This window comes from Galeopterus variegatus, unplaced genomic scaffold (assembly GCF_000696425.1).
Source record: "Galeopterus variegatus unplaced genomic scaffold, G_variegatus-3.0.2 Scaffold4550, whole genome shotgun sequence".
NCBI classification, from domain to species: Eukaryota; Metazoa; Chordata; class Mammalia; order Dermoptera; family Cynocephalidae; genus Galeopterus; species Galeopterus variegatus.
The window spans coordinates 51172-64455 of record NW_007730661.1 but is presented as its reverse complement, the minus strand read 5'-3'; positions in this window follow the sequence as shown (position 1 = coordinate 64455).

Sequence of the window (13284 nt, the reverse complement as noted above, 5' to 3'; positions counted from 1 at the left end):
AGTTTAAGAAAAAAAGTGATGAGATGTGATTATATTTTTATAAGCTCACTCTGAGGACTGTATCAAAGTAGATTGTAGGTGGGAAAGGTGAAAGAAAGGTGACTGACTAGTTAAGATGCTACTGCAATAATCCAGGCAGGAGGTGATAGTGGCATGAACCAGGGTGAGAAGACTGAAGGAAGGAGAAATCATTGAATTCTGAATATACTTTGAAGGTAGAAACAACATTCTTTGCTGACAGATTTGGTGTGAGGTCTGAGAGAAAGACGAGTCAAGGATTCCAAAAGTTTCATCGGAGTAAAGAAGATTCAACATTCGCTCATTATTTAATAATTTAAATTTTTTAAAAAGAAAAAAAACCTACAAAAATAAAATGGATTTGCATCGGAAAAAATAAATAAATAATGAGCCTTTTCAGCCAACTAGAAAATTGCATCCATTCAACCTCCTAAACTAAGTAGAGAAATGAGGAGCTATCAAGAAACTTAAAGCTAAGAGACTAAAATTTCCAAGTACTAGTGAATGCCAGAGGGGACCACATTTTCTGAACCATCCTTTCTGACAGCCCCACACCAGTCCCCTCAGTACCCATTGAGAAATGGTTTGTATTTCAAATGTATTTAAGTCCATGTTCTGGAATTCAGGATACATTATTCTCATAGATGCAACATTAGAGACAATGTAGAATAGCCTACGGAAGTCCACTTACCCTGGACCATAGATGAATTATATTGTCACTAATAAGCCCACAGAACCTAACCATCATTGACATACTGTTTTTCAGGGAAAACTAATGCCAACTTCCACCCAAACACCATAGCGCTTGCTTCCCCTAATGTAGCTCTCGGAATGGCAAGGTAAATTTCTCCCTGCTACACAAAGCCACAGGGGTGAGATTTGAGTGGCTCCAGAAGCACCCAGAAAGAAATTTAGGAAATAAAAAAGCATCCCACAGTTTTAGCCTCCCCCACTCCCCACACTCCAACCAAATCTCTAGCTAGATGGTCTCAGACATAACCAGTGACAGTGAGCAAGGGACCTGGGCATACCCAGAAGGCACTGTGATCAGAACTTTTGATCCATTCGCAGCATGCTTTGTGAAGAGGACCTATGACAGCCAGCCCTAGAAATGAGTTCTCTGGTCAATGTTCCTGACTAAGATCGGTTTTTGTGTTCAGTATTAAATCAAGGGCTGTCTGAACTGTAGCAAATAAATATTATCAATAGGAGGTTAGGGGATAATAAGGCACTCCCTTACCTGAAGCAGAGGAGACCAAAAACACATCATTGGACCAGGGAGGCCCATTGGCCTGTCATTCAAAGTGCAGGTCTGTGGGTAAATGAACTTCCTGTAGAGGCTCTCCAACACCCTTGGGAGACAGACGAGTGACAGGCACAGTACCTCCCATTTTTTATAAAGAAGAAATGAAGCTCAGAAAGTGTTAGTGGCAGAGTTCCAGAAAGCTTTTCAAAAAGTAAGAAGCTAACCTTCAAAAGCCAGCCACATCTCTTTCTAGGTTAAAAGTTCTGCATCAAGAGCAAGTATTTCATCTTGAGACTTGCTCAAAAGTCTTTTGGGATTTATTGATGAAGTATTGTTCAGGTCTCAAAGGAAAAAAAATAGCAATTTATAACTGTGACATTTTGCAAATGTTCCAACCCTCTGCATAGCTAATTATGCTTCCTAGGGCTTTTCCTAGATTTTTCTTGACTATTCGAATTAGTGATGAATTACTTGGCATATTTCTTCTGATTAGACATGAAATCAAATCTTCTTACTTCTAGCGTTTTTCTTTTTTCTCCCTTTCCTAATTATCTGGACTACTCAGAAAGAATACTGATACCTACTCTCATTTCTAACAAATACGTGTTATACAATTTTTATTTATACATGTCAGACTTACCAAATTCATCTTCCAAGTCTAGAAGAGATAATGTTGTGGTCTACTTTATGTTCAAGTCTATCTTTCCATCCCAAGCAGGACTTCTCGAAAATCTCTTTGGGCTAAAAGAAGTAATGTGTTTTAAAATACAGTTTTTTGTTTTTGTTTTTGTTTTTACAGATAACAAATACACAACATAGAAAAGATAAAGAGAATAAAAATGGACAGGATAATAACAATAGATGCTATTTAAACCATAAGAAATTTGTGTTACACTTTCACCTGGCATCTCACTTGAAGTTCTTCTTTAAGGCATTCAGTGTGCCAACCTTCTTAGAACTTTGCATCTTCCTTAAGGAAAGAGTAATGTACACTTCAGAAGTGTTTATTTTCTAAAAAATTCATTTCTGAAAATAGAAGATGCCAGTCTTCTCTGACCTCATTTGTAGTCAAGTGTAAGGTCCTTAAAGCTCACTATCTCCTAGGATAATTAGGTAGACAGATAATTAAAACGATACAAATGCCAAAAAGAACAATAAGAAAGGCTGGTCATTTTCTGATTGAGTTATAGTTCCCAGTGTCTCTGCTGTCATTAGAGTGTATGAACCATCCTGCTAAATAGATGAAAAAGCCATAGGTGGTTGCACAATCACAATGGTCGTTGGCAAGACAATGAATAAGGGAGAATAAGGTGGACCAAAGAACAAAGGAACCAGAGGCAAAATGGACTTCTTCCTTCCCACTGATCAGAAGAGTTTGTGCCTCTTTCTTCCCTGTGACTTATAATATCCCCCTACATCTGAAAAGGATATCTAAGGATAAAAAGTGCACTCTAGTCTAGAGTCATTTTGCATTAACCAGAAAGTTAGTCACGCATGGAAACAGGGTCTGCCAGCTTCTTCCGACTGCCCTGAATGAGAGGCTGTGAGGAACGGAAGCCTGCTGGCTTTGCTGTCCTGTGCAGGAATCAAAAGCTTCACGCAGCTGGAAAATCAGAGTTCACATAGATCAGGGCTGCTGCTGTGAGAGCCAGCGCCTCCAGGGGTTTGATCTGACAGACTCGGGGCCCTGTGAGTCTCACCTGACCCATTTCTGTCTTAACCGCTCAATTCAACAAACACTGACCAAGCTCTTATTACCCATGATACAATCTCTGTTGGTGCAGGTTCAAAAATCTAGGAGACTATCAGCTAAATCAACAAATACAGTAAGCTGTAATAAGATATATAATAAAGGTAAATAGAGGGCACCCGCAGAAGAATAGCCTGAGCACGAGGTGGACGGGTGAGAAGGTCTTCCAGGAGGGGGTGTCTGAAGTAAATCTTAAAGGATAAATGGGAACGAGACAGCAGGATGGGTGGGCAGGCAACTTGGCAGAGAAGACAGTTTCTGCAAAGGTACAAAAGCAAGAGATAAACGGGCTTCTCAGACATTGGTGTGAACATAAAGCACTAGACTTGCTAAAATGCAGGATCTGATTCAGGAGATTGGGGTGAGGCCTGGGATTCTGCATTACTAACAAGCTCTTAGGTGATGCCAATGCTGCTGGTGGATGAACCACACTTGCCAGCTGTGGGGGACCACACTTTGCTTTGCCAGGTCTACAGCAGTGTGTTTCCAAACTGTTGCACATCAGAATCTCCTAGAGACTTTTTTAAAGTGAATGCCTGGCTCCACCCCCAGATATTCGGATGTAATGGGTATGAGATGTAACCTGGGCATCGGGACTTTTAAAATCTCTCCTAGATGGCTCTATTTTGCAACAGCATTCAGGAATCACTGGCATTCAAAGGGCCAAAAGAGAGCCAATGCCTGTGGGGAATTGGAGGGAAATGTAATGGAAGGGCTGAAGTACCAATCATACCCCCAAATTTCCATGCTAACAAGTCTGGACATATTTATATATAGCTATTATTTCAACATCTCATCTCTTAAATAGCTAATAAACACCTCAAAACTACTATGTGAAAATCCAGACTCCTGGTTTCCACCCCCACCTCCACCAAAAAAAGCTGTGTTCCTCCTTCAGTCTTCTCCACCTCAGTAACTCAACCTCCTCCTTCCTGGGGCTTAAGGTGTCATCCTTGAACCTGACACTCCACACCCAAACTAGCAGTAAATCCTACTGATTTTACCTTCAAAATATACACAGAATTGACAGATTTCTTCAAAATTATATGATAGGAGGAGAATTAGATGAGTGATGTATAAGAATAAAATTGGTCCTGAGTCACTAATTTTTTGAAGTTGGACGGGTTCCTTATATTGTTCTCTCAATTTTTGTATGTGTTTGAAGTTTTCCACCATGAAAAGTTTGCATGTGTATTTTCACCAGCTTCATCATTACTGCAATGGTCTAAGACAACAGCAGCTCTTACATGGGTTATTGCAAATGCTCTTAATTGCCTCCTAAGCCCTTTTTTTTTTTTTTTTTTTTTTGTCTTTTTCCGTGTCCGGCAACGGATCGCAACCCTCAGTGTTGCCCCCGTACCGGACCGGGGACCGGCAACGGGATTGCAACCCTCGGTGCTGCTCCCGCGCCTCGCTCAGCCAGTGAGCGGGAACCGGTCTGTATGTGGGATCCGAACCCTCGGCGGGAGCGCCACCGCGCTTCTCAAGCGGCGCACTACAGCAGTGCACCACCGGGCCGGCCCTCCTAAGCCCTTTTTAATTGGCTTTCAGTCTTGCCCCATTCCCATACATTCACAACAAAGCAGCAGAGGCATCCAGTTAAGTAGGTTTATATTGCTCCTCTGCTCAAAACTCTCTGACAGCTTCCCAACTCACTCACAAGAAAAACCGAAGTCTTTACAATGGCCCGTCATCTGCACCACACCACCCTGCCCATGTTTCTTTTTAACTTTTGATCTTATTTCCTACTTATTTTTCCTCTCTAAACACATGAGATTTCTTACTTTTCCTTCAAAACGTGTGACACACCCCCCTCCTTTGTGCCTTTGCAGTGGTTGTTGCCTCTGCCTGGAATGCTTTTCCACAGCTTGTCCTCACCTCCTTTGGGTCCTCATTCAAATACCATTTTCTTTATGAGACTTTCCTGACTTCTCTTTTTTAAATCTGAAGCCTTCCCTGCTTTATTTTTCACACATATATTAATTCAGTCATTTTCTATCTCCTCTTTATTGACTCCATCCTCCTTTCCATAGCCAACTAGAATGGAAGCTCCAAGAAAACAACAGTATTTTTGTTCTTTTGTTCACTCCTGTACTCCAAGCTTGTTGAATGTATCACCTGATCGATGGTAGTTACTCTATAAATATTTGTTGACTGATTGAATGAATCAATCAACTAACATTTGTCCTGGCCATGTTGGATAAGAGACTTCTACCCCGCTTAAAGTACTTAGCATAGTGTGCCATGGTATCAATAAATGGTAGCTCCTGTTATAATATATACAGTATTTCCCAGTAGCAGGGGTTGGCAAACTTTGTTCTGTAAAGAGCCAGCTTTTCCTTTTGAGTCATGCAGCCTCTGTTACAACTACAGATGTTCCTCAACTTATAACGTGGTTACATCCGCCATGTGCACATCATCTGGACTCATTGAGGATTATGAGAACATAACCCCATTGTAAATTGAAAATATCATAAGTCAAAAATGCATTTAATATACCGAAACAACCAAACATTATAGCTCATCCTAGCCTACCTTAAACATGCTTACAACACGCAAATCATTGAACACAAACTCTATTTTATAATAAAGTGTTGAATATCTCATGTAATTTATTGAATACAGTACACTGTAGAGTAGGGTATCGGTTCTTTACCCCTGTGATTGTGTGGCTGACTGGGAGCTGTGGCTCCTGCTGCCCAGCATCACAAGAAGGTATCTGTGAGGAAAGTAGAAAAAGTTTAGTCAGGATCTCTCGCCTCGCTTCTGTTACAAATGGGCAAGATTCAGCACATTCACTAGAAACAAGTTATAAAAAGTAGTGTAGCTGCTGATGTGTGCCCATTTACTGATTCAGCATGATTGTTGTAATTATGAAATGCTTGGCTTGTGGCCGCTATTGTTACTAAGAGTAAAAGGTAACTGCTCTGAACTGCTGGTCAGCAGAGCACCGAGGGTTGGCAGAGTGTGGAAGGTGGGCAGAGCATGGAGGGGCAGTGGAGAACCACAGAGCTCATGTCTGAGAATAAAGCATGTCCGTGAAGCTCACATCTGAAGAATAAAGTATGTCTACCTTGCATAAAGCTGCCAGGGTCTTCTTTCAACTACCTGACTCACAACCTGCACAAGAAGGGGCAGAAGGATCTGAGATCTCAGCACCACAGTATCATACAGCATATCGCTAGCCCGGGAAAAAATCAAAATTCAAAGTTTGAAGAGCAATTTCTACTGAATGTGTATTGCTTTCACACCATCATAAGGTCAAAAAATCCTAAGTCGAACCATCGTAAGTTGGGGATAGTCTGTACTCATTTTTGCCCTGGTAGCAGGAAGGGAGTCATAAAAAGCAGGTAAATGAAAGGGCATGGTTGTGTTCCAACAAAACTTTATTTACAGAGTTGGCTTCCAGCTTCTGTATTAGAGCAGAGCTTTCTGGTTTTGTTACTGAAATAAGTGCAAAAGAATTGCCTATCTCATGTCAACCAAAGCAACCAAAAGCAGTAGGAATAACCAAATCCCTCAAAATAAGTGAAATAACTTCAAAATAATAAAGAACTGATGTGGCCAATTCACTCAAGACTATCATTAAGACACTTTAGCATAGTTTAATAACACTTGCCTTTCTAAGAAAAAAATGGTGTATCTGATAGTCAATGAAGTTTTGGTAAAATATGATGAATTCTTTTCTGCATGAAATATTAGAATAGTTTCATTTCCTACACTAAACTTTGACTAACATAATGTACATTTGTCTAACTTGCCTAGAATAATTTACATATATTCTATCTATAGCATTCCTTTGATCTATCACTAAATTAACTACATATGTGTGTGTATACATACATATTTTTATATATAGGTATGTGTATGTGTCCATGCGTGTAAAGTTTGGCTAACTTGCTCTTTTGAACCAAGGTTATTTCCTAAAAGTTCCTGCTTCTTAATATAATTGTTTAAAATAATTTTAATTAACTGCTTTAGAATCTTTTCAGGATAGTGAGCAAATTTAGATTATCTATTTTTTTTTCCTTTTTGTCTTTTTTACTGACCGGTAACGGGATCGCAACCCTCGGTGTCGCGCCCGCACCGCGTTCAGCCAGTGAGCAGAACTGGTCTCCACATGGGATCCGAACCCTCGGCAGGAGCGCCGCCACGCTCCCAAGCGGCGCACTCTCCAGTGCGCCACCGGGCCGGCCCTAGATTATCTATTTTATAGAATATGCTTTATCTATTTTTTAAGACCAGGACGGGCCAGCCCAGTGGCACACTGGAGAGTGCCTGCTTGGGAGCGCAGTGGCGCTCCTGCCGAGGGTTCGGATCCCATGTGGAGACCGGTTCCCGCTCACTGGCTGAGCGTGGTGCGGGCGCAACGCCGAGGGTTGAGATCTCGTTGCCGGTCCCCGGTACGGGCGTGACACTGAGGGTTGCAATCCCGTTACCGGTCAGTAAAAAAGACAAAAAGGGAAAAAAAAAAAAAAGACCAGGACTATTTGCCTATCTCCAGTTTTCCAGTTTTCCTCCAAGGTGACCAATACTGGCTGACTGATCTAAACTTCAGCTATTTTTTACTTTATGAAAATTTATCCTTTATCAGTAAGGAAGCTGATTCATTTAGAGTACTAGTGTATGCCACATACAGGAATATCTCTGGCAAAATGGATCACTCATACTAACACAGACTGGGGGTGGTGGGGAGCCAGAAATGCATAAGATTTCCACACTAGAGCAGAACAAGGGGTAGGAAGTGGACTCAAAACAGTCTCTCACTTCAGAGAAGCAGCCAGATGGGCAAGGTACAACGTCCGAAAGCCTAATGACAGTAACTGCGTAACAATTTCCAGTCAGATCTATCTTCCGGTATATTAATTCCATCTTTGGCTGGGTCAAATCTCCTGTTCAATCTGTCCACTGAGTTTTTAGTATCAGTGCCTACATTTTTCAGTTCTAAAAGTTCTATTTGGTTGTACAAAGTTACTTCAAAAAATTCGTGGAAGATTCATATAACCTCTTAATTCAATTTTTCCATAAACTTCCTGAAGAACCCTCATATTTGTTTCTCTTTTCAAATTTTCTTGGTCTTTAGATAGTGTCTGTCTGCTTCTTTCTCATGTTTTGGATTCCCTGTTCATATCCTTAACCATTTTAAGCATACTTATTTCATCTTTATTATTCAATATTTTGCTCATGAAGTTCTTGATGGCATATTACTGTTGCTTATTGTGTATACTGACTCTCAACTGCGGTATGTTGTGTCCTCATGTGCTTTGTAAGTTTTTATCATGCACTCTTCAGTAGCAGGACTCTACTGGTGGTAATCCTGTATTATCAAGAGGGAGGGTGCTCCTCCAGAGAAGTTTTACATTTATTTTGCCAAATGCCTGGGTTTTCATAGGCTCATATCTCTTTTATGTTAATTTATTGACTTGGCATTCCCAGAATCACACAGATGGAAATATTTTAATCCCAACTCTGGGTAAGAATAGGGATAAATTTTTAGGAGACATTTTCTATGTGAAACCTAAATGAGGACATATAAGCTTCCAAAGCAATTTTGTATGTAAAAGTTAAATAAGGACATACAAGCTTCAGACACTATTCTGTACCATTGAGTAGAAGATTTTCCTAGAGTGACTCTTCAAAAGCCTTCCCTTCCTATGAAGGTCTCAAATTTAATCTTTAAACTCATGTAATCCCAAGGCATTATCTCCTGTTCATGTGTAGACACAAAGACTTAAAGCTCCGAGTGACTGAGACAAAGAATCTATGTCCTTCCAGATCCTCACCCCCCAGGCTGCCAAGCATACCCTACATCCATGTGTTTATGGCCCTAATTTTCAGTTTGTACTTCATTTTTAGCCTATTGGGAATTTCCTTACATGCTTTCTAGCTCAGTTATATATTTTAAAAAGATATTTGTTATATTTTACCCAGCATGTATAAGCGTTTTACAGCAGGAAGCTTGCTGGGGAATCTAGTTTGCCATATTGACAGAAATAGAAGTAGCAAGTGGTACACCATAAAATTTAGCAGGATATGTTAAAACTAAATATCCTAAACCTGAAGAAAAATGACTATAATTTGGGGGGGATTTATAATGTCATGCAACACTAAATATAGAATCTTACCAAGTGTCATAAAATGTGGTAATAAATACTTTAGAAGTTTCTTTTGAGGTTTCTCATTTTAAAGCAGAGGTAAAAATGATAGCCACATCCACTGGGGAAACACCTGTTCTTCCTGTTACAGTAAAAATGGCAGAAATAATACAAAAAAAAAGCAGACGATGAAAACTAAAATGCATTTCTTTGTCAGCAAATATCATTGGATGATATATAGAAAACATTACAGAAGAGTAAAGAAATAAATGCTGGAACAAATTACCTAGTATTGAAGGTTTTCTATAATTTGGATGAAGCACTGATGTTTCTAACACCTTTCAGCTATGGTATTTTCTGGATTCTGTTTCCAATGATAAAACACATGAAGAACTTATTTTGTGACATGCTGGGGGAAAAAATAAATATTTTCCCTTGGTAATAAATAATTTCTTTAAGAAAAATGATATATAAAAAATTGTGGGGCAACTATGTGGACTGAAGTTTTTTTTAAATTCCCCAGCAAGGGCACAGATAAAATGTCCCACATGAAATGCATTCCTACTGTCATTCATAGACAAGCTATTGCAGCAAGGATGGGGAAGCCATACAGAGCAAAGTGCTACAGAATGGCACAGACGAGGTTAGTTTTATAAAAACAAAACATTTAACATTTTAGGGTCTCTTTGCACTCCTTTATGGAGAGTCTTTATGGCACCTGAAAAGCAAATTCTGACAAGGAAAGTTGCATATACAATTTTTATTGGGGAGTGTCAGGATGAATACCCTTTGGGAAGTGAAAGAAGCAGGATTGGTCAGAGGGAGGACTTGAACTGTGATACAGTTACCACAATGTCCTCAACCAAAACCGTGGGGAACTCTGGCACTGAGGTGGCCCATTAGGATTGCCTCACCTTGAAGCAGCCTGGCCAGGACTCTTTTAAACTTAATTTTGTTTTATTTTTAATTGACAATAATAATTGTATTGTATTTAGGGGGCACAATGTGTGTTATGATAAATGTATATATTGCAGAATGATTAGATCAAGCTAATTAACATATCCATGACCTCACATACTTATCATTTCTTTGTGGTGAGAACATTTAAAATCTATCCTTTTGGCAATTTTGAAGTATACAATACATTATTATTAACTATAGTCACCATGCTGTGCAATATTGATCACCAGAATTTATTCTTCCTGCCTAACTGAAACTTTATACCATTTGCCCAACATCTCCCCTTTCCCCATCCACCTGTCCCCCCATCCAGACTCTGGTGACCACTATACTATTCTTTGCCACTGTGAGTTCAACTTTTTTTAGATTGCATATATAAGTGAGATCATATGGAATTTATTTTCCTGCCTGGCTTATTTCACTTAACATAATGTTCTCCAGGTTCATTTATGTTGTTGCAAATGACAGAATTTCCTTCTTTTTCAAGGCTGAATAGTATTTCATTGTGTAGGTACGCATTTTCTTTATCCATCCATTCATTTTTGGACACTTAAGTTGATTCCATATTTTGGCTATTGTGAATACTGCTGCATTAAATATGGGAGTGCAAATATCTATACAAGGTGGTGATTTTATCTCCTTTGGATATATACCCAGAAGTGGTATTGCTGGATACACTAGTTCTATTTTTAGTTTTCTGAGGAATTTGCATACTGTTTTCTGTAAAGGCTGTTCTAATTTACATTCCCACTAGACGTGCAAGAGGGTCTGGCATTTATATCCAGCACTGACCTGTTATTGGGAGAGAGCTGCTCCCTGGGAAGGACGTGATCTTGGGTGAGGGGGCTTTCTTCCCCCTGAGTGCAATACCTAGAGAATGACAAAGCTGAGAGCAGCCAACCATCAACCTAATTCTGAAGGGCAGCAGGCAGCACACCACAGCATCTACTGATGTAATTACACAGACGATCGCAGGTGATATTGCAAGGAAGTCCTTAACAGAGTTGGCAAATTTACACATGAGTTATTCATTTTTTCTTACAAAAAAAATCAAGTGATCCAAATGTGCTGACCTTTGCTTTAATGACAGTTAGCTGACACGAGAATGCAACACATCACAAAAAAAATCAATCTGACACTACGTGAGTGTTTCAGTGTGTTTCTGCTGCTTATAACAAAATACACAGAAATGGGCTAGGAAGGCTAAAGTCCAGGGAACACATCTGGTGAAAGCTTTCTTTGGCGGTGACTTCAGTGACGGCAGGATATCACATTGTGAAATGGCAGAGCAGAGAGAAAAACAGACTTTCCTCTCTCTTCTTTTAAAGCCCTTAGAACCGCACCCCTCACCACCATTCTTAATCCATTTACTACTAAACGGTTTTACAATCCAATCACCTCTTCAAGGCCCCTCCTTTCAACTACCATAATAGGACTTCCCACCCTCTTTACACTGTCATAGTGGAGACTAAGTTTTGGGGGGGGACATTCAACCCAAGGTAATGAGAAAATAAGTACTTCTTGAAGGACATTTATGCTATGGAGAGAATTTTTTGAAAGCAGAAGTTTGAATTCATTTCCATTCTTATATGCTGTTGTTTGCAAAAATTATGTAGCCTATGAAAACTCTAATACTTGCACATTGAAGAAACTTAGAAAATTGTTTTAATGTGTTAAAAATTTTCAACAGTTTCAATGCATGTTAAATAAATAGAAATTTCTAGTCATTTTTTCAACAAATATATTTACGTAATTTGGGGTTAGCTTTGAAGGGTAAGTACTACAATTTGGAAAGCATAATTAAAGGTAGACTTTTTCCATTCGGATTTACGTAACTTCAGAAAAACTTTTTCAACTATAACATCCATTAAAATCAAGTATCCAAATAAATTGAAAACACAGGTTTTCAAATCCCTATGTCACAAAATGTAAACTAAGGCTTCGGGTTTTTTTAAAATTCTTTTTAATTATAAGTGTATGATGTAGTTGATTTAGGTGGTCCTTTACCAATTCCTCCCAAGTTTTGTATTAGAGTGAAACATCCGATCACACAGTGGTGCGAGGTTGGATTTATGTATTTATTCAGAACCAAGATTCAGCAGCTCAGGGCTCCTGGAATCCCACAACAACTCCCAAGTTGAAGTGCCCATTCTTTTGTTTCCAGGTTCCAGCCCTAGAATATGGCTGGTTACCCTCACTGATCCCTTAGCACAGTGGTCTTCAACCTTTTATCTTCACTTGTCATCATTAGTAAAAAAGTTTTTGAACATGTACCTCCATTTATTTGTTTAAAAATTATACACATGCGTTACTCTTCTGGTAAATTATCTGTATTATGTAACATACACAAACGTAGAAATTGTTAAAACATAAGACAATTCCTGCCTCAAATGCATAAATCCTGAGCGATTCTGTAGTTTGAGTGGCATCTACTCTTCACGAATATTAAGGTCATGAAAGACAAAGAAGATTGAGGAACGGTTCCAAATTGGAGTGACAATCAAATGCAATGCATGAGCTTGGATTGAATCCCAAATCTATAAAGGAAATTTTGGAGGAAATAAGCAAGGGCTGAATGAAATCTGCAGAAAAGATGATTATGTTAGATAAGTGTCAATGACAAAATATTGATTTTTGTAATGTAAATATAACCCCTAAATATTAAGGGGTTATAGGGCACCATATCTGCAGTTTATTTTCAAGTGGTTCAGGTAAAAGAAAAAAACCTACAGTAGTATATATGTTTGGGAGGGAGGTGTAAAAACAGACACAGACTGAGACAAATAGAAAGAAAGAGAATGTAAATATGGATGATGCTAACAATTGGAAAATCTGGCTGAGGTTAGACAGAATTCTATGGCTCTCTGTACTACTTTTGCCACTTTCCTGTGAATTTGTTTCAAAGCAAGAAAGGTTAAAAATCTACTATAAACAAAACATATGAGACAAAAATAGCAACTCGTTTTTAAATACTATTATATTTATTAAAAGTACAAAATAATGTATTAATTTTACTAAAATACTAATAACATGTTCTGTATGAGAATACTGAAAATTATAGATATTTGTCCTGTCCTCTTCTTTATGAAATTATTTCAGGGGAAAGCCTTTAGTGATCTTTTTATTAATGAAAACAATAAAGTTTCCAGATTGTAAAACCAATCCCTCTCTTAAAACATTAGATTTAATGATTTAAAAGTATCTTTTTATAGGTT